At 42.7% G+C, this 27,951-nt stretch overlaps 1 protein-coding gene across 16 annotated transcripts in view; it reads right to left on the bottom strand.

Moving 5' to 3' along the window:
* PLCB4 (phospholipase C beta 4) overlaps nt 1-27,951 on the bottom strand; it is a 325,436-nt gene that overhangs the window by 215,343 nt on the left and 82,142 nt on the right. For 2 of the 16 annotated variants that reach the window (XM_073339645.1, XM_073339647.1), the window contains exon 3: nt 14,996-15,050. The exons of 12 other annotated variants lie outside the window; for them this stretch is intronic. The gene's annotated coding sequence lies outside the window, so the exon portion shown is untranslated. Of the gene's footprint in view, nt 1-14,995; nt 15,070-27,951 lie in introns of all 16 variants that reach the window. 2 more of the 16 variants (XM_073339644.1, XM_073339646.1) reach the window with 1 other exon arrangement.

Genomic DNA, 27,951 nt, shown 5'->3' on the forward strand with positions numbered 1-27,951 from the left:
CCATGGATTGTACGCTCAGTCTTTAAAGAGAATGAATAACAATTATACAGTCATTAGTAGCTCAGTCCAGAAGTAATCATGAATGTGGCATTTTGGTCAAGAGCAGCTAGACTCATAGACTTAAAGGTCAGACGGGACCATCATGATCATCTAGTCAGACCTCCTGCACACTGCAGGCCACAGAACCTCGCTCACCTACTCCTGTAATAGACCCCTAACCTCTGGTTGAGTTACTGAAGTCCGCAAATCATGGATTAAAGATTTCAAGTTACAGAGAATCCACCACTTAGAGTAATTTAAATCTGCAAGGTCACCCATGCCCCATGCTGCAGAGGAAGGTGAAAAACCCTCAGGGTCTCTGCAAATCTGATCCAGGGGAAAATTCCTTCCTGACCCCAAATATAATGATCAATTAGACCCTGAGGATGTGGGAAAAACCCAGCAGCCAGACACCTGGGAAAGAATTCTCCGTAGTAACTCAGAGCCCTCACCATCTAGTGTCCCATCACCAGCTGTTGGAGATATTTGCTGCTAATAGCCACAGATTGGCTACATGCCATTTTAAGTAGTCCCATCATACCAGGCTCCCCCTCCTCCTACCAGGCTCCCCCTCCTCCTATCAGCATGGAGCAACTAGAAATTTTACCGATGTAAAATTTTACCCATGGATCAGTCATGCAAGTTGAGGTTGGGGCACATCTTGGTGAGAGCACTTTTTTGATGGTCCATCCTTGGGGCTGACTGATGGAACCTGAACATCCAGACAGTTCTGAGGGAGAATATGCTCCTCTAACAGAACTCACTATTGATGTCTTTTTATGCTACACTATCAATGAAGAGGCCTGTAAATATCCTCTTTTTCCCAGCTCCTTCCTCACAGGTCACCACCATGGGTTACAGAAAATGCACGAGGGATGAGGGGTAGAGCTCCTGTGGCAGAAATTTCCCATCAAATCTGAAGAACTGTGTCATATATTATTTTAAATCCTACAGCTGAACAGGTGGCAAGGAAGAGTTCCTTAGCTGCCATCCTAGCATCTGCTGAATCTCAATCAGCAGATGTGGTCCAAGGAGTGGACCGCCTGACTGATCCAGGTTATAACACCCACCAGGTGAAAGAAAGACGCTCCTAATGTGTTGATATTACATGCTTTTTTTTCCCAGAAACTCAATTATAGATTCAAGTATCAGAGGGGTAGCCGTGTTAGTCTGTATCCACAAAAACAATGAGGAGTCCAGTGTCACCTTAAAGCCTAACAGATTTATTTGGGCATAAGGTTTTGTGGGTAAAAAACCCACTTCTTCAGATGCATCTGGTGTGGTGCTCTCCACCTCCACGAGAGAATTTACTCATCACACAAAGTCAATTGGAATTTTGCCAATGACTTCACACCTGAGTGTGAGTTTCCCTGTTTTTATTCCTATTCCAAGTCTACAAGTGTAGGATGTCTCTAAAACCAACCAGCATTCAGGTTACCATCTATCACTTTTTGTACTGTCCACCATGCTATTTATTTAAATGGCATTGTCTTTGGAAGCTATACACGAAACTATGACAAAATGTTTTCACATGTACTTGGGATGGCAGTGTTTTTGCACCTGAAGCCTTTTTATGAATAAGAGTTCAGTACATAAATCAATGTATATCACATACATACCCATGAAAAAATATATAATCTCACTATAGTCAGTGGTAACCAACTCTGATTAAAACTGAAACAGACAGTTTGAAGAAACTGATGACTCAAGACCATATTCTACGTATGAAAAAGCCAGAGACATTTTATGCAAAGATCAAAGGTAGAATAAAGTTCTAGTATCATCGTTTGTCCATGACATAACACGTTTTCCATATCAGCATTAAGATCTAATTTTGAAAAGGTCTTAGCTTCACTGAATTTGCTGGGGATGATGTCATAGAATCATAGGATTGGAAGGGACCTCAAGAGGTCATCTAGTCCAACCCCCTGCTCAAAGCAGGACCAATCCCCAATTTTTGCCCCAGATTCCTAAATGGCCCCCTCAAGGATTAAACCCACAACCCTGGGTTTAGCAGGCCCATGCTCAAACCACTGAGCTATCCCTCCCCGAAGAGGTTCTATGTCACTGCATGGAACCTACAGGCATGCACATGAATGAATTAAAATAGTACACAACGGAAAATAAATATCAAGTAAAATAAGGAAGATGACTACTGCAGATTGCGCTAAGAGATTAATGTGTAAATGGCCAAATACACACAGTAAACCACATGGCCTAAATGTATTGCCTAAACTGGCAAAAATTGGATTCAATTCAATGGGAGAGTTTTGCCCAAACAGAGACTTAAAGATTAGGCTCTTTATTAAAATGACGAATGTTATTCAGCAGCTAAATGGTCTAACGAATTTTTAATCAATGAATTAAATCACATTTAAATCTTATGTTTATCTTATTTCCGTTTGTAACCATTATCACTAAATGTCATCAAAAACTTTAAGGAGGTTTGCTGTTTACTATTACTTTCCCTACAAACTCACACATTAGTGCCGAGGTGCTGGAACTAGGGGTGCTGCTGCACCCCCTGGCTTGATGGGGTTTCCATCATACACCCCTGTCTTAGTGCATACTGTGCGGCTATTGCAGTTGTGAAGTGTAAGCCTACAAGGGCACCAGGCATGGTAGCAGTGATGGAGATCATGAAAGCATTCTGAATTGCCCTATTTAAAAAATGAGCCTATGCTACATGGAGGTTACTTACTGTAACTGGAGGTTCTTAGAGGCTTGTGGTCCCTGCCTGTATTCCACAGTTGGGTTCACATGCGCAGCATGTGCCCAAGTTGGGCATTTCAACACACTAGTGTACGTTGACCCACAAATGCACACAGCAGCTCTCATCATGCACCCGACTGAGGGTATCAGAGGCAGTGCAGGTTGACACCACTCCAGTTAGAACATAAGAACGGCCATACTGGGTCAAATCAAAGGTCCATCTAGCCCAGTAACCTGTCTTCCGGCAGTGGCCAATGCCAGGTGCCTCAGAGGGAACAAACAGAACAGGTAATCATCAAGTGATCCATCCCCAGGCGTCCATTTCCAGCTTCTGGCAAACAGAGGCTAGGGACACCATCCCTGCCCATCCTGGCTAATAGCCATTGATGGACCTATCCTCCATGAAAGTATCTAGTTATTTTTTTAACTATTTTATTTATTTAGCGTGTGCATAGTCGTCCAGCCAAGCGATGGCATCTTCAGTGGCATGATGCAGTTCTTCTGGGCCACCGCTGAACCGAGTCAGCCAGCATTCCTCGACAATGTGCGTCATTGTCTGTGTCGCACCACAGCTGCACAAAGGGCTGTCATGAAGGCCCCAGCGATACTGGTTGGCTGCACAGAGACCTTGGCTGGTCTGGAACCTGTTCAACAGGGACCACTGGCGATGGGCAGGGGAAAACCAGGCAGGCAAATTGTGGGATCAGCAACAAGGGCCTGGTTGGGGATCACAACAGATATCCATTCCTATCACCAGAATGTTTTCGTCCTAACATCCTGGCGTGGTGGACGAGACCATAATGGGTGACGAGACGGCAGACGTGCAGATGGTGGTTTAAAAAGGTCATTGTAGCCGGACACCTACTTTAAGTTGCCAGAGCACCTTTGGAGAAACAGGTGTGAAGACAAGTGAGGAATGAATGGCGTATGTTTAAACGTGTACACCAGATCAGAAGCTGCCCAGAACCATTCACTGTAACAGAGCTGGAACAGACACTGGATAGCATCAAGTGTGGAACAGCTGAGGGCTATGACACCATATCTCCAGAATTCCTGAGAAACCTTGGCCCCCGTGCTCGACTTTGGCTTGTTAAATTCTTCACCGGGGTCATCAGTGAAGGCAGGCTACCAAAGATATGGTGCATTGCAAAAGTCATTGGCCTCCTAAAGCCTGGAAAGGACCCAAGTAAAGCATCAAGCTATTGTCCCATATCATTATTGTTGGTGTGCTTCAAGGCACTGGAGCACTTGGTCCTACAGTGCATATTACCCAACATGGAGAGAATTTTGATCCTTGACCAAGCTGGCTTTCGCCGAGGCCGTAGTACATGTGACCAAGTACTCGCGCTGACCACATCTGTTGAAAATGGCTTCCAGAGAAACTTGAAAACAGGTGCTGTTTTCATCGATCTAACAGCGGCGTATGATACGGTATGGCACACTGGCCTGCTCGTGAAGGTATCGCGAGTCCTGCTACATTTGATCACAGGCATCATTGAACTGATCCTCCGCGATAGGCAGTTTACAGTCCATATGGGGGAGAAGACAAGTGCTTGGAGACGACACAGCAATGGGTTACCCCAGGGCTCTGTGCTTTCTCCAACCCTGTTCAACCTTTACATCAGTGACCTGCGAACAATGGAATCACGAAAGTTCATTTACGCAGACGGCATCTGTTGTGGTACCCAGACCTGGACGTTTCACAAGCTTGATGCCACCTTAAACCGGGACACGATAAAGTTCGCTGAGTACCGTAAGACTTGGCACCTCCAGCAACAACATTGCAAGTCCAGTTCTGAAGGAACTCAAATGCGAAATTGCAGAACTCCAATTCCTTCAGAACTCCAATGTTGTTTCTGGATGTTAGCTGGACTCCACTTTCAGCCTACGCTCTATTTAAGGAAGTTTTTTCTTTATGAGTATACATAGTTCATCACTGTCAGAGGCTGAACTCTCTGCAAATGGAAGCACATGGTTTTGTTTTAGTAAATCTATTGATGGTTAAAATTCCTTATTCCATTGAGCAGGCGGGCAGCCTTTTGCCTTAAGAAAAACACACCTGTGAGCAAAACCTTTTTAACTTGTCCTCCTTCACATTATCACTATTCAAGTCCAAATTTTACACAGCCTTCTGGAGCCCACAAACCTCAACAGGCCAAACAAGCTAAACGTGCCCTCGGCAGCTCAAAAAGCGGGGAAAAATAAATCCCTGGGGCAAGAAGCAAAGGGGTCCCGTTAATAAATGATCCTGGGACACCTTCTACCTCTTCCCTCTCCCCAGCCTTTCCCAGTGGGACGACTCGGAGTGCAGGAGTAGCTGGAGCTGCAGTAACTCTCCTGGGTGGCTGCAGAGGCCGAAGGACAAGGAGAGAACACCAGCCGCTGCGAAACAAACCTTTGCTTCGGTCCCTCTCCACTTCTACCCAATATCCTGCCAGCAGGGAAGCCTCCTGCTACAATCAAATCAAGGATGGAGGAGGTGGGCTCTACTCTGCATCACCTAGCTGGGGATGGGGCTGTCTCCACTACCTTGACTTGCCACTGGGGACACAGTCTCCAAGGAACCCTTCCTCCTTTGAGGACCTCTGCTCATGAGTGAAGCTGTCAACTGGGATATTTTTCATGGGCCTGAAGAGTCCCTTTAAGATTCTTCCCTGGGTGGCACCTCGGGAGGTGAGAGGAGAGGCACATCAGCATGCTCGCTAAGATCACCTCTACTGTCACTTCCAAGGGCATGACTGTGTTATACAGCAGTTGAGCTGAGCACAATCAGCGATTTCTGCCTTTGGAGAGGGGACAGCATAGGCCAGGGGTGGGCAAACTTTTGGGCCCAAGGGTCACATCTGAGTGGGGAAACTGCATGGAGGGCCATGAATGTAGAGCTGGGGAAGGGGGTTGGGGAGTGGGAGGGAGTGTGGAGTGCAGGAGGGGGCTCAGGGCAGGGGGTTGGCGTGCAGAGAAGGCTCAGGGCAGGGAGTTGGAGACTCATGGAAGGGGCTGCGGAGTGCAGGAGGGGGCTTAGGGCAGGGGGTTGGGGTGCAGGAGCGGTGCAGGGTGTGGGAGGGGGCTCAGGGCAGGGAGTTGAGGTGCAGGAGGGGTTCAGGGTGTGGCAAGAGGCGTGGGCTCTGGGGTGGCAGCGGCGCATAGCGGGGCTAAAGCAGGCTCCCTGCCTGCCCTGGTCCCGCATCGCTCCCGGAAGCGGCAGGTACCATGTCCCTGTGGTCCCTGGAGGAGTGGGGGACAGATGGCTCCATGCATTGTGCTCGCCTGTGGGTACTTCCCCTGAAGCTCCCATTGGCTGTGGTTCCCCATTCCCAGCCAATGGAAGCTGTGGGGGAGGTGCCTGCAGGCGAGGGCAGCACACATAACCCTCTGCCTCCTCCTGCCCCCCTCCCGCCCCGGGGCAGCAGGGACATGGTGTCAGCCGCTTCTGGGAGCAGTGCAGGGCCAGGGCAGGCAGGGAGCCTGTGGGAGCCTGCCTTAACCCCCCTGCGCCATAGGGCTGGCAATCCCACCGGCCATTTGCCCACCCCTGGCATAGGCACTTGCATGTAGCCTCTCTCACCTTTATGCAGCCCCATCAGAAGGCAAGAGTTCCCTGCTATAGGATAAGGAGTATCCGTCGTGGCTATGCAGCCCAAAAGGGCAACTTCAGACTGGGCAGGATCTTTTCTCTTGTAAGTCTGTTAGATAAAGCCTTCAAGAGCTTTAAAGCAACTTTAATATTGTAATTCTGACTCAGAAGTTTTTGCTTACTATTGTTATAACGGGCTTCTATAACTGAAAGAGAAAAAAAACAGAAATGTTCAGTTTCTTTACTTGGTGCATTGAACAGCTGTGAATCACTCCAGTCCCGATCCTGCAAAGACTTTTACTCATATGAGTCATCTCATTGTGTGAAGCGACTCAAGAATGTGAGTAAGTAATTGCAGCATTGAGACCTTTGCCATTTTCACCTGTTTGTGTGGGTTTTTCTTCCATGCAGCAACAGGGATGGGGAAAACAATAGAAAACAAAAGGAAAACGGGACTTTGAAATGATTTCGAGTCAATGGTGTCCTTTTAAATGACCTACTCTTCTAATCACGGGTAGAGTGCTGAATTGTCATCTCTTATTGACATAAGGTCCAGAATCTATGAAGGAGTCAGCTAATTGGACGTGGATGTGGGTAACATCGATTCATGCTGCAGAGGTGGTGATGGCTAATAGTGATGGATTGCAAAGTGATGCCAGCTGAAAGTTCACTGCTTATGAGGCTTCCTGAATACATTTGTATTAAAGTATGACGGATAAAAGTCGGGCATGATGTTAAACACATTCAGACATTTTTCTTTTTGAACATTAAATGACATAACATACATACGGATTGGGCAGAATTAATTTGTTTATTCAATTCTGTATTTTAAAAAATGTAAAAAGATGGGTACAGATTCAAAAATGAAAGCAAGCGAGGCTAATCCACAGTGATTCATATAAATGACCATTTTAATTCTTTCTGATCTGCAACTGAAATGTGTTGCATGTCAGATTCTACAACAAATCTGAAACAGAAATATGCTCTGGATAGAAATAATGCACATAAATGTCTGTTTAGATTTTTGGCAGAGAACTGCATGGCTGTATGACCTATAGACATGTCTACTGTGGTACATAAAGGAAGCAATTACAAAAGTAGTGTCAAGACACTTAAATTAATTTTTCTGTAAAATTCTGATTTTTCTTTTCCTTACGGAAAACAATGTTATAGGGATAAAACTTATGTGGTTCTATAGAAACTGACCTAAAATGCTACAGAATTTATTGGAGAATGATAGTTCGTATAGTTTGTATAGTTTCCCCCCATTTTATACAATTATATAGTAGGAATATAATTCTTAAATTCTCTAGGATGGTTCAAAAATCAAAAGTCTATCACTGTCTGGAAAAGTCTAATGATGTTTAATAAAGTGTTGACAAAACAAAACCTATGTCAAATGTAAAGCAAAATAGGCTTTATATGGAGCATTCTGGGACACCAAAGAGAGTCAGGAAGTTCAGTTTAAAAAAATCAGATTTTTGTAGGGAAAAAATGTTTTGTAAACTCAAAATAAAAAATGTTGATGAAAGGGTTGATTTAAGTAAAAGGGATATGTAAGCTGTTTTCCATATGGATTTTAATTTAACCCCTCGCACTGTTACAATGTTACTGTACTTTGTTACTGAATGAGGCCTTGTCTTCACTAAAAAGTTGTACAACTTTAACTCTACCATTCTAGTTAAAGAAATACAATCTCCCTCGTGTGGATGCAGTTGTAAAGGAGCTTCACACCACTATAAAGATATATAAGACACCTTTATATAGGTAAAACTGTGTCCACACTGGGGTTTGTATCACTCAGGGCTTGTCTACACTGGCAAGTTTCTGCGCTGTAAAGCCGGTTTTTGCACTCAAACTGCAGAGGTGTACACACTGTCCAGCCGCTTTGTGCACAGAAACTCCTCAGCTAAGTGCCACAAAAAAAACCACCTCAACGAGAGTCGTAAGGCTATTTGGGCAGAGGCTCCAGCGCTCTATTGCCAGCGTAGACACTTGACTGCTTTCTGTGCTGTAATTGGTCTCCAGAGCTGTCCCCTAATGCCTCAAGTGACTGCTCTGCTCATTGTTTTGAACTCTGCCATGGAGACCTGCGCTCCTCCCCTTTCAAACCACTGTTTCTAACAGCCGTTGTGTGCTGTGTTGATTTGCCCCGGGACACAAAGCAAACCACTAATGTGGAATGCTCCTGCTGTTGAACAAAGAGAGGGGGGTGGGTGTGCACACGCGATTGCTGTGCAGAGAGCCCAGGGAGGGAGGCGGGGGCTGATGTCGGGGTTTCCCCCTTCCCCAGGACTGGTTGCTTCCTGCCGCTGTCTGAACTTACAAGACAGCATGCTGACACACACTCTGTCCCCCCAAAATACTTGTGGCTCAGAAAATTGCCAGTGTAGACATACCCTCAATAAATAATCACATCCCTAACTGATCTAAATACACTGGTACAACTTTCGAGTGGAGGCCAGGCCTGAGAAATAACATCAAAATGGACTAGAAATCAAAATGAATCTGATTAGAAAAATTCTCTTTTCCAAGCAGAGCTGAAGTGCACACCGCAAACAAACAGAACCAACGGTGAAAAATTAAATTGATTTTTAAAATGGTTCCGCTTAAATGCTGTTAAATATTATTAGTAAAATTAGGTAAGGAAAAATGTTTTGGTTTTACAATAGGATTCTTAACCAGTGCCCCTTTCATACATCTTCCCAATTAAAAATAAAACAGAACAAGAGTGAATGTATGTAATGCAAAGAAATCACACTAAAAGCTCAGCTAAATGTAACAGAAGCCTAATCAGTTTCATTCTGAAATAACTATTGATCAGTGATAAATCAGTCCACTCTAAGAACTAAAACCTCGCAGACTGTGCAAGGGAGTGAGGGTGGTGTTGAAATGTCTTCTAGAGAGGGTGAAATGACACTCTCTTCCCTTTCCCCAGGCTATCCAGAACCCAACTGCCAGCTCCAAAGGCACTGCTGCAGACCACAAGTTGTTTTAAACAGCCCCAACTGCCACACCCTCTACACAGGGGAATTCTGCCAAAGGATCATAAACACCCACTGCTTTGGCTGCTGCAGACTCTCTGAAGCGGAGGGCATTTCATTATCGTCACAAGTCATTATCCTCAAATATAACTTGTCTTGTAGTAAACATCTTGAAATGATCTATTTGCTCATATCGTTCTATCTTCTGATCCTCATCCTCCCACATCTCCCCACCTATCATTTTGATCCTCAGCTACTGTGCCTTGTCTGTCAGCAGGTCCCAGTCCTACATTAAGAACCACATGGGTGCTGCCAGGACAGTTCTAAATTCAGGATCAGGGCCACAGATATCAAGCTCTTTGAAGTAGAGTCTGTTGCCGCCTTTGTGTTCGTACAACTCCCCAGCACAGTGGGGCCCTGATCAGAGTGTAGCTTTGGGTGCTACTGTAATACTGATGAACATTGCTTTCTCAATCTAGATTTCTACACTGCACTCACCACGGTATTATCATTCGTTTTTTCCAGGTCTTCCCACTGCCTGGCTTCTGAAAGCAGCAGAAGTTCCAAAAGCATTCATTTAGGTGCAGTAACAGCAGATATTTTACATTTTGATTACCAAGGAAATGCAATCAGATTGCAGGGAGTAGTTATCTGTCTGCTAAATTTGTGCATCTTCTAGTGAATAGTCTCTTCTGCTGCACAGATGAAAGGAAATGTTACACTCAGAGACACCTGGAAAAAAGCTATACTACAGCTCAATAAAACAATGAAAGCCTCCTGATAAATGGTCTCAGTGACCTATCAAAAATTCTTTTCGAGTAATGATTAAAAGAAAAACAAAGGCAGAAAGACAGCCTGACATACCTCATTCTGCTTGACATACATTCCCTACAAGACAGCAAAATGCAGTGAAAGAATGGCTAGGGATACATTTTACACTCTGACACAAAACTCCCCTTTTTTATAAATAAAATCAGTAGAGTAACCAGGTCATTAAATCCAGTTCTGTTCTATATCCACTACCTAGAATCGCAGAACAGCTCCAGTCATGTTAATTTTGTAAGTAAATTTCATTTTTTCTTAAATAAAGGGGTCAAAGGTAGAAATGTAATCAGGAAATACCATCTTTATCATCATCAGCTAACACAGGCCCATGTATATGGATCCCTGCGCTCATATGAAGCTCATATGGGGCCACAGGCTAATTCAGCACAATGGATGACTAATAAGAACGGCCCTACTGCGTTAGACCAATGGTCCATCCAGCCCAGTATGCGGTCTCTAACAGTGGCCAGTGCCAGATGCTTCAGAGGGAATGAACGGAACAGGGCAATTATCAAGTGGTCCATCACCTCTTGTTCAGTCCCAGTTTCTGGTAGTCGGAGGTGTAGGGCTGCCCAAAGAATGGGGTTGCATCTCTGATCATCTTGGCTAATAGCCACTGATGGACCTATCCTCCATGACCTTATCTAATGCATTTTTGAACCCATTTATACTTTAGGCCTACACAAACATCTCATGGAAATGAGTTCCACAGGCGGATTGTGCAAAGAAGTATTTCTCTTTGTTTGTTTTAAACTTGCTGCCTATTAATTTCATTGGGTGAGCCCTAGTTCTTGAGTTAAGTGAAGGGGTAAATAACATTTCCCTACCCACTTCCTTCACACCAGTCATGATTTTATATATCTCTATCATATTGCCCCCTTAGTCATCTCTTTTCAAAGCTGAAAAGTCCCAGACTTTTTAATCTCCCTTTTTATGGAAGCTGTTCCATACCCCCTAAAATTTTCATTGCCCTTCTCTGTACCTTTTCCAGTTCTAATATATTTTTCTAGATGAGGCAACCAGATCTGCATGCAGTATTCAAAGTGTGGATGTACCATGGAGTTATACAGTGGCATTAGGATATTTTCTCTTATTATCTATCCTCATTCCTAATGGTCCGAACATTCTGTTAGCTTTACTGACTGTCACTGAACATTAAGGAGATGTTTTCAGAGAACTATTCACTATGACTCCAAGATCTCTTTCATGAATGGTAAGAGCTAATTTAGACCCTACCATTTTCTATATTTAGTTGAGATTATTTTTCCACTGTGCATTACTTTGCACTTATCAACTTTGAATTTCATCTGCCATTTTGTCACCCAGTCATCTAGTTTAGTGAAATCCCTTTGTAACTCTTCACAGTCAGCTTTGGACTTAACTGAGTAATTTTGTAACGTCTGCAAATTTTGACCCCCTTTTCCAGATCATTTATAAATGTTGAACAGTACAGGTTCCAATACAGATCCTTGGGGGACCCTCATATTTACCTCTCTCCACTGTGAAAACTGACCATTCATTCCTAACCTTGTTTCCTATCTTTTAACCGGTTACTGATCTATGAGAGGACCTTCTCTCTTCTCCCATGACAGCTTAGTTTGCTTAGGAGCCTTTGGTGTGAGACCTTGCAAAAGGTTTTCCAAAAGTCCAAGTATACTATCAACCGGATCACCCTTTTCCACATGTTTGTTGACATCCTCAGAGAATTCAAATAGTTTGGCGAGGCATGATTTCCCTTTACAGAAGACACATTGACACTTCCCTAATATACCCTGTTTATCTAGGTGTCTGATCATTTTGTTCTTTACTACAGATTCAACCAATCTGCCTGATATTGAAGTTAGACTTACCAGCCTGTAACTGCCTCTCTCACATAAAGATGGGGGTGGGGGAAGGGGGAATCTACCATGACTAGAAATTTGCTACTGCAGTACATCCTGCCCTTTGCATTGCAAGATAGTCAGCACTGGAGAAAGGACAGGCAGTACGGTTTCAAATACAAGTACAAACCAGAGATGCATGGGTAAATACATCAGAAACCCTGCAGATCTTCTCCCCATTCTGACTGTGGCACGCTCCTTTGGCCTCCCATCTTACTAATCGCAACATGGCTGGGCTGCTGTTGGACTCCCAACAGCAGCTACACTCAGTCCCTCACAAAGCACATTGCTTTATGGGAGGCGACATGCACTGGGGGCTAATCCCCAATTCCTCGCCTTCTGTACTCCTCGGCGCTACACTTTCCTCGAGTTGCACCAGATACATATTGTGGATGACCTAATGCAATAGTTCTCAACCCGCAGCCCACAGGCTGCTTGCTGCCCAATCAGCACACAGCTGCAGCCTATGTGACATCCTCAGGGACACACAGGTAGTGTTTATATACTGTGTGGATGCAGCCCACATAACACAGAGCTGCATGTTTGTCTCATGATGATAAATAGGTTTAGGGGGGAGGGATAGCTCAGTGGTTTGAGCATTAGCCTGCTAAACCCAGGGTTGCGAGTTCAATCCTTGAGGGGGCCATTTAGGAATCTGGGGCAAAAATTGGGAATTGGTCCTGCTTTAAGCAGGGGGTTGGACTAGATGATCTCCTTAGGTCCCTTCCAACCCTGATATGATTCTAACCACTGGCCTAATGGTATGATACAGTCTAACTACAGTTCTCTTCCAATGACTTCTGTGGGTTTTCTTGACCATAATTTAGGTCCAGCACTCCCTTGTGTGCCATATAAACAGAGGAAACATATGGCCTTTCAGTTATTTGCAGTGCCACTTTACCCTACTGTACAGGCGGCATTATAGTATACTCAATGAAGATCTAGATAGAACAAATATATCCAGGTGCGAAAACAAAAAATATAATTTTTAACCAAAATTATTTCAATGGAAAACCAAAACTTTAGTTCATAACATTCAAATGTTTACAGAAGACATGGGACAGTGTCACCAGAAAGAGACTATTCTTTTCCTTATGCAGAAATTGCCTACAGCAATTAACTCCCAAACCTCAAGGCTCCTGACACAATCAGACTAGAGTTAAAATGCATACACAGAGGTGCTCCAGTGCAAGGAAACCATTTATTATTGTTTACTTTAAAATATGACACCTGAAACATGGCTTGGAGGGGTGGAAGGGGCTGAATAAGTTCCACATAAGCACTCAAGTTTTGTTTATCAGAATCTGTTATGCCTGCAAAAACTGGTCTGATAAATCTGTGAATCATAATGCTTACTTTCATAGAACGCCTTTCATCTGAGGTTCTCAAAGTGCTTGGAAAACATTAATTAGGTCTCAAATCACCTCTGTAAAGGAAGCATTATTCTCTTTCTACAGAAGGGGAAGGTGAGGTGCAGACAGGTGAAATGATTTGTTCAAGGTCACTGCAGCGTGGAGCAACACAGACTTGTGCAAGCAGGGCTCCCGGTAGCATGCTAAAAACAGCGGGGTGGATACTGCTGCACGAGTAAGGATAGCCACCCTAGCTGATAAGCAGGCAACCGGGTAGGTCCGAGCTGACCGTGGCTAATCTGAGCCACCACTGGTGCTCCATCGTCCATGCTGTTATTTCTAGTGTGCTATTTCAAGCCCCGCTATGGCACGTCTCTCTGCCCAGGCTGGGAGGCTTGCTAACAGCTTTGGTGTAGACCTAGGCCAAAAAAGGGTCTGATCCTGAAAGATGCTGAGAAGCCCCTCCCAGCTGCAGTGCTAGAAAGAGCATTCAAGAGCCCTAACTCCTATGCCCTAAGCCGCTCACATGAATGCTTTGCCCATTTGGGTTTTGGTCATGGAGGGAAACCAAGACAAATGGATACTCAAAGAGGAAAAACTAGGGCTTGTGGGAAGAGTGGTTTTCAACCTCATAGAAGATTTGCTTCAAGTTTTTGATGGCCATTTGGATCGTTTCTGCTTACATCCCAACTGGTTCACCCAGATAAAACTGTTCGTTAAAGCTAAAGCAAACCCTCGCTGCCATAATTAAATGTTGTGCCTGGAAGGCCGGCACATCTTACAACCTCGAAGGTTTAAAAATCTCGCTTTCGGTACTGATTACTTAAACCACTTTTACAAAATGGCCCTGGAATAAATCTCGTTCAAAACTGATTAAATCTGTACGGAGATAAGTGGGAGTTGTAGCATACAATCATATTCCATTTTTCCTGTGGATATTTATACGTTCTTAAGGGCAGCTTTCAATTCTGAAAAGTAGGACGTTACTTGTCAAGCCTCCTCTAAGCTTAAATCATAAACTTCCCATTTTTGCCGTCAGTCAATTGTGTTGACATACCACACACATGAAAATCAAACAGGTGTATTCGCAGTAATCAGGGTGGATAAAAATCAACGATTTTTTTTTTTAATTTTTAATCAGATTTTTTTTTATTTAAATCGGATTTTTCTGATAAAATGCTTTTTGAGGAAAAAACCTATCTAAAGATAGTTTTAATTAAGATACATTATAGCTCAAAGATACCTCATCATGGAATAGGGATTATAAATTCTAATTCTACAGTGTGAGACAATATATTCATGTCATGTTTAAGAAAAGTTTTGTAAATGAGTTCCAATAGTTCAGGGATTAGGGACCCAATCTTATGGGGTTCCAGGGGCTTCTGTATAGATTATTTAGGTTCATCTTTCTACCTACCCAATGAGACTCAGTGCTCAGTGTAGAAGATACCATCAGAGATGCTTAGTTTTCCAGTTCTCAAACTGTGGATTTGTGCCTCCAGAGGTAACATGCTTGTTAACAGCAAAAATGGTTTTAAATAAATAAATTTAATATATAGTGGTGAGAAATAACAGACCACAACTCTATTGTCCCTCTGCAAATTTGTGTACACAGCGTCAATCCCTTACCTCTCTCTAGAAGTGGAAAGTTTCAAGAAGTTCAATTGTTGGGGCTGGAATAGATCTGGACAAGGAAAAGAAGTCTGGAGATAAATGTGAGAAGAGAGGGACATATGCTTGTTTTGTTAAAATATTATATTTTGCTGTTGAAGAAAACAATCCAGAATATATAACACTGTTTTAGTTAAATAAAACAATTTAAAATGTCTGTCTGGTGATATTCTCTTCCTAATACAGCATGGCAAGAAAATCCTCGAAATATTAATAATTAACCTGTTGAACTGGAGATAGTTCACCTCCCAATGACTTCATAAATATCTGCTTCAATTACCTTTGGTAAATGAGAACCAAACAATCATTCATTTTCTGATATAGCTGTAAAACTAATCTGAAAAGTTTTCTACATAAATCACTGTTTAAAAATGTAGTGTGTCTTCTAAAAATGAAACCTACATCTATCTCTGAGTTGTGAAGAATATGTATTAAGGTTATAACAACCAACAAGAATGCACTTTTATGTAGAAAGCCATGATTAAATCGAGTCTTCCTGATTAGTGATTTAAATCAAACCCACCCTGGCAGTAATTTTATCTTTTATATACAATCCCACCCAGTTCTGCATGGCTAATGATAGACACCGTTACAGAAGTGAGAAGAGGACGTGAGGTAACAAAGTTACAAAAGAGCTTTGTGTCCTAAGAATGGAAGTGCAAATCATAAAGACGTCTGAAGCATTTTAAAAATTAAATAATCACTGTGCCGTTTATTTCACTTCAGTGTCCTAGCATTAATCATGGACTATACGCACACACCATGTCCAGCAGAATACTTACATACACCTGAGACCAGATTTACAAAAAAGCTTCGGGCCAGATTTCCAAGTGGTCAGCAGCACCCACAACTCGAGACAGATTTTCAAGACAGCTCAGCTCACACTGAAGCGCCTAAATAAGGCCCAGGTTTTCACAAATACTCAGCAACCAGCAGCTCCCACTGTGATACCCACTGCCAGATTTTCAAAAGAGCCCAGCACATTTCTCTTCTGAAAATCTCCACTTACTTTTGGAGCTTTGGAACCGAGCTCTTTTGAAAATCTCGCCCATGAGCATGTCTCAAACACATATCAGGCCTGATTCAGATCTCAGTTATACTGATGCAAATCAGGAGTAACTCCACTGTCACTGAGTTACATCAGCGTCACTGAGATCTGAATCAGGTACCACACTGGGAAAAGCCTTCCCTGTTTCTTATGTAAAGGCATCAGTAATCAACTACTGGATGTTCTTCCTTTGTTTAGGACATTCCATGTTCTGAAACAGTTCAGGACAGTTAATATTAATCAGATTATGGATATGCTGTTTTTCATATTAAAAAATCTTTTCTGTGCTCCAGTACCATGAATCTCTTATCTGTTGAAGGGTTTTTACTTACTAATTCTACAGAATGGCTTTTCTTGCAAAGGCTGAAGAACTGTCAAACAAATTATCTGCATTTTAAAAATATGAACAAAGCAATTAAAGCTTTTAGAAAAGGAAACAGCCTCTCAAACATTACTAATTGGAAGTTAAACCTGTGGGTACACCAACACCATAAGAACAATCATTAGATTAAATCAACAAATGAGGAAGACACAGACCTGTTAGGCTGAAATTTCACCCAGGGGCTAGGGAGCCTTCTACAGTCCCTACCAGCAGAAATGCCCAGAAGTGGAATGCAGCGGAGGCAGGAGGTGCTGAGGGTGCAGCTGAGATACAAACCCACCTTACATGGGCCACCTTAAAGACTTCCTGGGCACTAGCTGGGGTGGGGGGAAAGTAAAGGTATAGCCACTGCGCCCAAAACCACCTTATGCAGATCCAGAGGCCACAAACTGATAGGAGGAAAAAACAGAAGTTCTAGCCCCCCACAGTCCAGTCCAGGGGATGGTAGAGCAGCTGAGGAGGTGCTGCACATTTGGCCTGCTGCCTGCCTACCGAATGGTGAGCCTCTCTGTTCCAAAAGGATAGCTCCTCCTTGGAAAAGGTCAGAGGCGCCAGGTCAGTAAAGTGCTCATTATTAATAATATTTGTAGTATCATAGCACCTAGGAGCCCACTGCGCTAGTGCTGTACAAACACAGAACAAAGACAGTCCCTTGAGTACATGCCTAATCTCAGCCAGTGAATAGTCTCCTTGAGGTCGAAGAGGATGCTCAGATGTTTGAAGTCTGCCAGATTTCAACACCCTTGACAATTGGGAAGCCAAGGTAGGGGAGTAAATATCCTTTACTGGGCCATCTTCTGTTGGTGAAAGAGACAAGCTTTTGAGCTACACAGAGCTCTTCTTCAGGTCACTAATTGGGAGCAGAATACTGGATTTGACATGACCTAGCTGCCTTTTCCAGAGTCAGTGTCTATGTGCATAGTCAACCACAGAACCACCACATCCCTGCATTTAGCTGCCTGGAATGCTCTGCCAGTTGGAATAGATCGGAGACCAAACTTATTTTCACTTCTGTCCCAATTACAGGTTTGGATCCTGTTCTTCAGAGGTGAAAGGCTAAAGTTTTTCCCCACCCTGCATTTTTAATATACAGCAACTATTATCATTACATTGGCAAAACCATGTATTTCATCGCAATCAATCAAGTGGGGAATACTGAAGCAGTGAAAAAGAGTAAGGAGTGAAAACACTCTGCCACAAAAGCTTCACTTATAATCACAGAAGGTTTTACCAATTCCATCCAGAATACTCTAGGGGACAAGAGAAGCTATAACAGATTTTCTTGGCCTCTTACCTAGCATTTTACTGATCATACGGTAAAGGCATGACACTTCTGTACTAGACACTTTTAAGTGGAGGTTAAGTGGAAGTTAAAACTACGTTCTGTGTATAAAACGACAGTAAAGAAATAAGTGATACATAATTTAAGTGCTCAATCAAACAAAGACAGTTCTTTTTGAAATAACTTATTTTCTTTTATTCATAAGGGTTTTTTATACAATCTGTAACAGTCTTTGTAAACAGGAATTAAAATTCTGACAGCAACATGATTTCCTAGTTGGCAGAATTTTCCGTCTATATTTTTTCTTTTTAATTCCTGTATTCTTTTTTACTGTTGGGTAAAATAACCCCTTGAAAGTTAATGCATCTCCCATTCCGCAGTTAATAAAAAAGATAATAAAAACTGAATGCTGCTGTTCCCCAACCACAGTAGAGTTATCTATTTGTTGTTATTTTCTAAAATGGATGCAAATTATACTCCAAGGTCAATGCAGCCATGCAGGGGGGAATTTACACTACGGGTTCCATTTTATGAACTTCAGAACTGTTTCTCCTCAGATTTCCTGTTGGAATGGATAAAACTGTGCTAAATTCTTAGTCCAATTATGCAGTCACTGCTTTCACATTTTGCAGAGTGTATATTTCAAAGGGTTGAGGGGATATATAGAGAGAAAGGAGAAGGTGGAGACCGCTAATAAAGGGAAAGAACTGCCTCGAAACGCAGAACTCAGGCCAGTTTGAAAAGAAAGGTGGGGAAACAGCAACGATTACTTCAGAGTATCAGAGGGGTAGCCGTGTTAGTCTGGATCTGTAAAAGCAGCAAAGAGTCCTGTGGCACCTTCTAGACTAACAGATGTATTGGAGCATGAGCTTTCGTGGGTGAATCCCCACTTTGTTGGATGCATGTAGTGGAAATTTCCAGAGGCAAGTATAAATTATGCAAGCAAATATGCAAGCAATTATTTCAGAATGAACAAGCTATTGTGTGGCTTTGTTATCAGTTTAACATTATTATAGGGGTATAATGGCAGCCTCATTTAGACTTAGATACATCTATTTAAGGGGGAAATTATGTAAATGCATATTCTTGTATCTATTTTGTTGAAAATATGTTGGGGAAGGGAGAACTGGAATGACCTCCATGATCAACTTGATAGGATCAGAGGTAATAAAGCTAATACCTGGGAATCAATTTTTGTTCTCAGTTGCTCCCAAGCAACCCCAACCCGGCATAAGGACAAAGCCTTCAGCAAGTTTTTAACTTGGCTCATCGATACATGAATGTGTTAAAATTCAGTTGATAATGGCGGCCAGGGGGGGGGGGGGGAGGGGAGGGACCAAAGAACACGTTAAAAACCCTTTGGACATAGCTTTCCTGAACTCATCTACTGGACAACCCACCAGTACTACTTGTTCAGAGTCTTTCAGATTTCAAGAAATTGAAGGTAGGTGGTGTTAACTGTATAAATGATCCTTTAAAATTCTTTCTGGCAACTCAAGACCCAATTTTCTGATCATAATACAGGTTTTTACTGTTGTCTACAAACAGATCAGGGATTCATTTTCATATAAAGAGCTCTAAATACACCATCCATAACTAATGTACTTCATGATAAACTAAGGGCCTAATCCTACAGAAACGTTACACACATGAGAAGCCCCAATTAATTAATTAAATCAGCCTGAGCCACTCTGCAGCAATCCCTTTGGCAACCTAGAAGCATTAGTAATGGACATCAAAGAGCGTTCTGTCCACTCTTAACGGCTGAAGGGAGAGTAGATTTGACTGAAGGAAAGGGATGAAAACTAGAAGGCAGAATAGTGGTTCTTCTCTGGAGGGTGACTTTCTGGCTTCAATGAAATCTATGGAAGGTTTGCCATTGGCTAAAATGGAGCCAGGATTTCACCCTGAAAGTATCATATTGCAAAAATATATGTGTGTATTATACATAGGATGCCATATTTGCAAAAGCTGTTTCATGTGTTACAGTCCACATACCAGAAAGGGGCCACATTTATATTAGTTCACGAATGAGTCAATAGATGATCTCTTGCGAGACCAGCATGTAAGAGGTATGCTACTTAGACGCATTCATGTAGAAATGGATTTTTGTTCCACAAGGAGAAATAATACTTTTGGGATGCTGGTGATTTACGAATGTACCTTTTTATGACTATCTACTGGCAAAGCTACAATAAGAGGTGTTCCATTTTCTTCCAACAGGCTTATTGGTATTTATGCACCTAACTCTCATTGATTTCAATAGGAGTTAGGCCCCTAAATACCTTTGAGGATCTGGGTCATTGTTACTGGTTTTGATAAAGGACTACATTAGCTTTGTTGGCATGCCTGGCAGCAAATAATACATCTCCCACAATAATACATCTACTTGAGACAGTGAGTGGTTGTTTAACATTCACTGAAACCTGGCCAAAAAAAAAAACAAAAAAACCAATCCACAGCTCACAGAACACTAGGCTTCTTGACGCGATGCAGAGACCCTGTCCCTAGTTACCAGCAGCTGGCCTGCTAGACAAACTGTAATCTTTCTCTGTGTTCCCTTTTCTTCTCTCTGCTTTCACTACAATTTTCCAAGACTTAGCACATGCTTAACTTCATGCATATGAGTGGTGTCACTGAAGGCAACAGAACTACTTGGTATGTGTACATTAAGCACATGCACAAGTCTTTCCAGGATTGGGGCCAATATCTGCAATAGCCCAGCTCTCAAAGCAACTTCCCCTCTCCCTTCCTAGCCATGCATAAGTGCAATAAAAATAAATAAATAAAATAAAAAACCCAACAGACTGGGTCCTGAAATGTGAGGTGGTGCGGGGTTTCAATCACTTCGCTGTTTCCTCCGAGTCAAAAATACTGCAGCAACAGGGTTTTTAATCAAGTTATTTTAGCACTTCATAGCTAAGCCAAGAAGCACAGAGAAACATGTGGACATTTCTCAGACAAAGGCTTGGTTATACACAACCTTGGTGCTACACACCCCACGTGGCAGAAAATCATGGGGTCCATGGCGTGCGTGGTCCCATGCTCCTTCTGTTGCTGTATCTGAGTGATCACACTTTTAAATACATAGATCACAGGTGACACTAATGTCCTAACACTAGCCTTCCACCCCTCCCTGCAAAAAACACTGCAAAGTTGCAGAAAGCTATGCACTTTCAAAAACTAACCAAAAGACTGGACGTACTCACGACGCTGTGGTCAAACACATACATATCTTTAACAACTCACACAATTCACTTCAAAAAGACACATGCATGATAGCTATAAAAGAGTGCAAGAAACTATGAACGATAACCTTAGCTGGAAAAAGTGCTTTCAAAAGCCACCCAACAACAGGTAGAGTCATGAGTGGGTGAATGATTATTTAGGAAACTTTCAGCAAACAAAGTTATCTTTTAGAGTACAGAGCAAAAAAGTGAAACATTTTAGCCCAGGTAAATTTTTTAGAATGTTTTTCTTTGACCGACAGCAGGTGCCATTTCCAGTTATGGCCTTTTAATACTGTGATGCTGTAGTAAACTGCAGGCACTGTTTGCATTATGGGAACGTAAGTATTCTGGAATTCTAAGCACTCCACACACTTCTCACATTTTGTTCTCCATGTTTGCAACACCACTCCATGGCACTTACTGGGATCTGCTGGATGATTTGAAAAGAATCCAGGCACTTCATCTAGGTGCTTAACTGGGATCGTACCTCTTCTCCAAATCCAGCCACTTCTTTAGGTATCTACATGGGAGTTGTTGGGTACTGAGCTCTGTTGCAAAATCTGGTCCTTTGCTTCTAAGTCAAACAGAAACTGGCTAATTACAAAAAGTCAAATCAGCTTAGCAGTGCCTGGTTGGAATTGTAAAAGGATGTTTTTATTTTAATCATCCTATATAGCTGTAAAAAAATCCATTATTTTAAAAAATGTGCAGGTCTTTAAAAAGACAACAGGGACTTTAAACAAAAAACACAATGCGGTGAATATGTGATGAACCATGCGCACAGTTCTTGTTTACAGAGTTTAAATTGCATGTATAATTCCTCACCTACTATACTGATAATGTGCCCCCATGGTGCGTGCAAGCAGCGTTACAGGGGTGGGGAAGCAATTGTTTTTCCGACTGTCTGGCAGTTTGTGACAAGGATTGTGTTAATTAATTTTAATAGCTTTTTAGTATTTTTTTCTCTTTATGTAAAGCATTCAGCTAGCTGTGTATCTGTTCAGCTACAGCTATATTTTAAAAGGTTCATCATAAGTTACAAAAATGAGCCCCAAAAATGTGGTTTTTGCTAGATTTCCTGGCTCTCTACTGCTTCGATCAGAGGGAGTCAGCACCAACCATCATAGGGCCTGGACTCTGTAAATACAATTGCTTTCATAGAATTGTAGGGCTGGAAGGGACCTTGAGAGGTCATCTAGTCTAGTCCCCTGAACTCATGGCAGGACTAAGTATTATCTAGACCAGTGGTTCCCAAACTTGTTCCACTGCTTGTGGAGGGAAAGCCTCTGGCGGGCCGGGCCGGTTTATTTACCTGCCGTGTCCACACGTTCGGCCGATCACGGCTCCCAGTGGCCGCGGTTCGCTGCTTCAGGGCAATGGGAGCTGCTGGAAGCAGCGGCCAGCAAACCTGCAGACGCAGCAGGTAAACAAACCGGCCTGGCCTGCCAGGGGCTTTCCCTGCACAAGCGGTGGAACAAGTTTGGGAACCACTGATCTAGACCGTCCCTTACAGGTGTTTCTCTAACCAGCTCTAAAAAATCCCCAGTGATGGAGATTCCACCATCTCCCTAGGCAATTTATTCCAGTGCTTAACCAGCCTGACAGTTAGGAAGTTTTTCCTAATGTCCAACCTAAACTGCCTTTGCTGCAATTTAAGCTCACTGCTTCTTCTCCTATCCTCAGAGGCTAAGGAAAACAATTTTTCTCCCTCCTCCTTGTAACAACCTTTCATGTACTTGAAAATTGTTACCATGTCCCCCCTCAGTCTTCTCTTCTCCAGACTAAACAAACCCAATTTTTTCAATCTTCCCTCATAGGTCATGTTTTCTAGTCCTTTAATCATTTTTGTTGCTCTTCTCTGGACTTTCTCCAATTTGTCCACATCTTTCCTGAAATGTGGCACTCAGAACTGGACACCATATTCCAGCTGAGCAAAAGAAGCAGTTTCCTGTTATTTGATTTCCTCTGCATTCAGAAACACAAGACCTTGTATATTCTTTATAAATAAACACAACTGCATCAAAGTACCACCCATCTATTGCCAACTTCTACTCCCAACTGGAACACTCACAGGGCTCCAAACTTTGCCGAGCCACTCGGACTGAAAAAGGCCAACCATATCACTAGTGAGAATCAGTCTCCCCTGCACCCACCCAGGAAACACCCTCCCAAACTCTGGGCAGTTTTGCCAGGCTCCAACCCCAGGCCCAGGCTCCTACCACTGTAGCCCAGAAAGAACCAGGCTAGCCAGGTTGCATGTGGACTACTGTCTCCCATCGTTGCCAGAGTACTGTCAAACACATTTCTGCAAGCAGCTCTCCCTTCGTTATTTAACCATGTTATCCCACTTGTGCTCTCTCTCACTCCTGTTCTCTCCCAGCTCTGCACAACTTCACCTCATTTCCTTCGTCCGTTCTTGCTCCCAAGATCCATGCGTATAAGAATCCTCTTTCTGAATTATTAACATAAAAAACCACCAAACACGACAACATGTGCAGAACCACTGAGCTAACTCCTGACCTTGCATGTGTAACCCTGGCTTCCCCATATCTACATACACCTCAACCCTGATAGAACGCGGTCCTCGGGAACCAAAAAATCTTACCGTCTTATAGGTGAGACCGCGTTATATCGGGGTAGGGAGAGGAACCGCTCCCCGCCCCAGCTCACCTCCGCTCCGCCTCCTCCCCTGAATGTGCTGCCACCGCTCAGCTTCTCCCCCCCTTCCTTCCAGGCTTGCCGCGCCAATCAGCTGTTTGGCACGGCAAGCCTGGGAGGGAGGGGGGAGAAGTGGAGTGGCGGCGTGCTCGTAGGTGGAGGCAGAGCTGAGATGAGCTGGGGCAGGGGGGCGCGGCGAGTAAGGGGGGGCGCAGAGGAACCGCTTGCAGTAACATAAATTCGGATATAATGAGGTAAAGCAGCCCCACTCCCCGGAGCACTTCTTTACCGCACTATATCCAAATTTGCATTATATCGGACCGCATTATATCGGGGTAGAGGTGTATATTGTAACTAGGGCTGCTAGAAATTTTCAGTAAAAAATAAAACAAAAAACACACACTCGGTTTTGATGGAAAATTGGGGTTTTGACTAAATTGGTTTTTGTGAAAAAGTATCTGCTTTCCATAGAAAATTCTGATTTTCTTTTTTTGGCCAAAAAATAATGTCTAACAAACAAAATATTTTAACATGGATAGGCTGCAGCAGTGCCTCATGGGTGTTGTAGCTTGGTTACTCCATGTCCCCATTCTCCTCTGTGAGCTGGGCTTCCCAGCCAGACTACATCTCCCATCAACATTTTCCTCTGGGTTCTTCTGGACAGGGACAATATCCTTTGCATTTGCCTGATTGGCACCTCATATTTTTCTGAGCACTCAATGAAGATGTAAAAAGCACAAAGGGGGAGTTACACAGTTCCAAGTAATTATTAACTAATTTACACTTTCAGGCAGGATAGGCATTGTGTAGGAAGTTGACTGTGCTGCATACAATGGCAGTTCCTCCATCAGGCTGCACAGACATCCTTGCTTTCTCCACCGTGCCCATCTGCCATGCAGACTTTATGCAACAGGGAGTGGACATTACATACAGTCTATTATAGTACATCCTTATAAGTGCACACCCTTGTGACATGGTACAGTGCAGCAGTCACTCAGCTCAGCTTCCCAGCTGGTCTTTCACTGCTTTACCCAGCCTCCAATGCTTCCTTGGTTGCAAAGACTTAGCTCTCCAGATAGCTCACTTTCAGTTCTACTCCTTCCAGGGGACTCGAAATCCATAACAAATATGAAGCAACATGAACATAAACTCTTTCCTATCCTCCAGGCGATCTGCTATGTACCAGTCTTGGCCCTGGCCCACCTTTTCTCACACAGCAAGAGACCCACATCCACTCTCTCTCTCTCAGCCTGCTTCCCTCTGACTGAGAAGGGCTCCTCCTTTTAAGCCCCTCCTGCTCTATGCATCTGAGTTTGGGCTGACTGGGCCTTCAGTAACACATTAATCCATTCCTGCCTTGAATGAAGGCTTGCATGCCCCATCACACAGTCCTACATACCTATGCAGGCAAGGAGAGAAACATTGCGTACTGCCTTACCAAAAGTGTTTTCAAAGCTATAAACACCGCTCTGTTCTCCACATCACACATCAAAATTAAAATTGGTGGTCATGAAAATGTCATACAAATTGTAGGTTTCAGAGTAACAGCCGTGTTAGTCTGTATTTGCAAAAAGAAAAGGAGTACTTGTGGCACCTTAGAGACTAAGCTGTAGCTCACGAAAGCTTATGCTCAAATAAATTGGTTAGTCTCTAAGGTGCCACAAGTACTCCTTTTCTTTATGCAAATTGTAATACATAAGAAAATGATACTTAAACTAAACGTATTGACTTTAGAAGGCAGGTCTTCAGATTATTTCATAACCACTGCTTAAGGCAAATACAGATGGAAACTACTCAAATTACTCCACTTCCAAATGAATACAAGTACACATTATATCACTCAGCTCAAAATAAGTAAACAACACTATAAAGAAAAGTCCTTCTTGCTTGATGCAAAAGGCCAGAGTTTGAGATGTCCCAGGAGAGAGCTCTTTTCACCTTGCCTTTTATTATTCTTGTAATGTAACTATTCCAAGCAAACTCTATCATCATATTTAACACAGTGGAATTCATAGGGCCATTACCATATCCTTTCGTTAAAAGAGAAACTGCTTAAACTAAAAATCTCAACAGATCTACATGAGAGATAAAATTAGGAGACCCTCTACCAAAATATGCCCTTCAAAAATCATGGACTTCCATTTGCAGACTGGTTTACCAGCAGGCTTTCCAGATAAGTACCCATGCCAAATAAGAGATCTGTCTATTAATTTACTTGTCCGTTTCTTAATCAAAGCATTTTGGTTCTTGCAGTATCTCTTGACAGAAAACAGCTCATTTCAATCATTAGGAGTTGCAGACACTGCTTCAAAAGACATCCAGAACGAATCGAGATACCCAAACACTGCAACACTAAACAATCTCAACAAATAGCATCACATCATCATCATCATTATGGAAAACACAGATGAGTGTAATTTATACTTGGATATTCATTCCCTTTTTAGCTGCAAAATATCTCAAAGAACATTATCCTGCATACGACAGCATACGTCAAAATGAAAAAGGATTATAGAAGTCCATAAAAAGTTACACAAAAAGCAAGTGATAATATTGTGGTGATAACTGGGCCTACAAATTTATCCAAATAGTGAGCTCAACTGTAAAGCGCATTTAAAAGTTCGTAAGATGTTACAATAACCTATAATAATAAATGTTGATGGAAAAAAGGTACGAAAGGGAGACAGAATAACTGAATTAGTCCAAACAAAAAGGCCAAATTGATATAATTCAAGGACTGTGTTGAAATTATGTGTGTTAAAAATAGGAAAAACGTGGAGATGGAAATTGATGCAGCAAAATTGGTATGTCAGCTATTAGGACTAATTGGTGGGCCAAATACTGAGGGGATCGGTTATTCCACCCATCGCTCCATTTTTGGGTCCTTACAAGAAAAAGGATGTTGTGGGGAAAGTACAAAAGAACAAAAAGAAGAACAGACAAAAGAACAATCAGAGGCTACTGGAGTGAGCTTTACAATCATTGGCCTCCACACCCAGGTTTCCTGAGACCCTCGGCCTTCATCTCCATGATCCTGAGAGATGTCCTGACTAGAATGGGCCAGCGAGAAAGGGACCCAGGCAACATTGCCACTCCTACCCTGAATCCTAAACACCACCTGGGAGGACAGTTACTACCATGTTTGGTACCATCTACGAGACTGTCAAACACATTTTCCTTCTAAAAGCGGTCTACAGCTAAAGGGCAAGGGAACAAGGGATGCCATTACAATGAAAGCCTTATATAATACTTTACATTTCAAATGCTTTAACTGTTTTGCCTTCTTTTCTGTATCTTTAAAAAAGGTTAAAAGGAGATTTTTAATGATGTGTTTACCATGGTACTAAACAGATTCAGGTCTCGGTAAACCAAGCCCCAGACCTCGTTTAACACTGTTTAATCTTGGACAGTGACTGGGTTATGTTAACACATTTGGCCCATTTATTCCATCTAAATTAATACAACAGATTGTAGAGTCTTCTGTTAATTATTTGTTTCCCCTAGTGCTCACAATACATTACGTATTTTCCAAACGTATCAGAAACCATAGCCCCGACCCAAAGAGCTTACAATCTAAAAGACAAACAGATAAAGTATAAGGGAAGAGGTAGAACATATCAGCAAAGCATACAAGATGGCAGCTGAACCGGTTCAGCAATGTTTTAATAACAGTGGATTTTTTAAAAAATAAAAAACAAATAAAATAGCCCCCATTCCCATCATCAGCCAGTTGGTGTCGTGTGGAGTTGGGTCTTTAGGATGGAACTGAATGCAGAGAGTGTAGCAACCTAATGTTTAGAATAATATCTGAACATGTCACTTGCTGTTCTACGAATTGTCTGGCCAGATGCTGGTGGGAACAGGATTGCAGAGGTTACGGTTTAGGGGTCTGTATGGAAGGGAAGTACTGCATGGGATTAGCCAGCCAGCTAGTGATGTCAATACAGGAAACTATCATCACTGGACAGACGCTAGTATCCTTCTCACGAGACATAACAATCTACAATATTGGCTTCAAACACACTAGTGTTTCTCAGGGTAAATTGGATAGTAGTAAAGAGGTAGTTATGAGTTAATATGTCATCAATGCAATCTCAAAAGGAATAGATCAGTGAGATGGCAAAACAAAACTTTATTCCCTATCCACATGCAAACATTAAACGGTGACTATTATGAGACATGGCAAGTGAGGGAGTTTACGAAGCACAGATTGCCAGCCCGCTTCCTAGTGACCACATGTTGGCGCTGTATATACAGATACTAGAGCACACCTTCATCTAGGTGAGGTTGGCATTAATTTGCCCCCAACAAAAT

The sequence above is a fragment of the Lepidochelys kempii genome, chromosome 3 (assembly GCF_965140265.1).
Source record: "Lepidochelys kempii isolate rLepKem1 chromosome 3, rLepKem1.hap2, whole genome shotgun sequence".
In the NCBI taxonomy this organism is placed as follows: domain Eukaryota; kingdom Metazoa; phylum Chordata; order Testudines; family Cheloniidae; genus Lepidochelys; species Lepidochelys kempii.